This window comes from Brassica oleracea, chromosome C1 (assembly GCF_000695525.1).
Source record: "Brassica oleracea var. oleracea cultivar TO1000 chromosome C1, BOL, whole genome shotgun sequence".
Taxonomy (NCBI): domain Eukaryota; kingdom Viridiplantae; phylum Streptophyta; class Magnoliopsida; order Brassicales; family Brassicaceae; genus Brassica; species Brassica oleracea.
In genome coordinates, this window is record NC_027748.1 from 36,984,203 (window position 1) to 36,985,169 (window position 967).

The following is a 967-nucleotide window of genomic DNA, read 5'->3' on the forward strand; positions in this document are numbered from 1 at the left end:
ACAGAAATCTCCTTATACGGCAAACAGGACGGCCAGAGTGATCATTTCAAACAGAAAGCTTTATCCAGGCTATAATCCTTTTGCACCAATTGACAAGAATAAGTTGAAGGAGCTCGCTGAGTGGTTGAAATCTTGTACGTAAGTGTTTGCTTTTCCCATAATAGCTTGCTTTTCACATAACAACTTGTTTTTCCCATAAAACCTGATTGTTTTTCAACATTTTGTGTTTGCAGTTATTATAGAACAGCTCTAGATAAAAAACCACGTAAAAGTAGAACTTGGTGGTATCAAATCCTCCGAACCTCCCTAGAGTGGCTGGAGGACTGTGTAAGTCTTCTACTATGACGTAGACAACTTACTGGTAAGTCATCTACGTAGAAGACTTACCACCAAGTCGTCTGATATCTTCTGACTTGTACTCTATTTTATATGCAGCATATTGATGCTTGGATTAATGTGCTGAGGAAGAGGTATAACACTAACCCACAACATTTCAGGAGCGAGAGAATGTGCTTCCTTGATCATCTCTTTGCTCAGCTCGTATGGCCAGTTTCCTTGCATTTTGAGCATCCATAAGCCCTGTGTTGCTTCCGGGGTTTGCGTCCTCTCATCCTGGATAGCTCCAACCAAGATTGCCGTCTTGATTTCTTCTGTCTTCCCGGACCGCGTTTTACTTCCGGAGGAAAGCATGTGCGTTCCTCAACTTGTTGTCCAACACAAGGATATATTATTTGTTCCAGTATCTCCCCAGAAGAACTTGATGTGGTAATGGAGCCTTTTCTCTACATGGTCCCTTATCTGCTTGTTGAGTGCACTTCCTCAGACGAACTACGTGCCCAATACAGCCTGAGCCATTCACATATTAGAGACCGACCAATATACCTCTGGCCTGAGCTGGTGATTGTGGCGTGTACACTCTAAAGTACATTGAATGTCATGCTCTTGGGATAGAGTTTAGTAAAAAAGA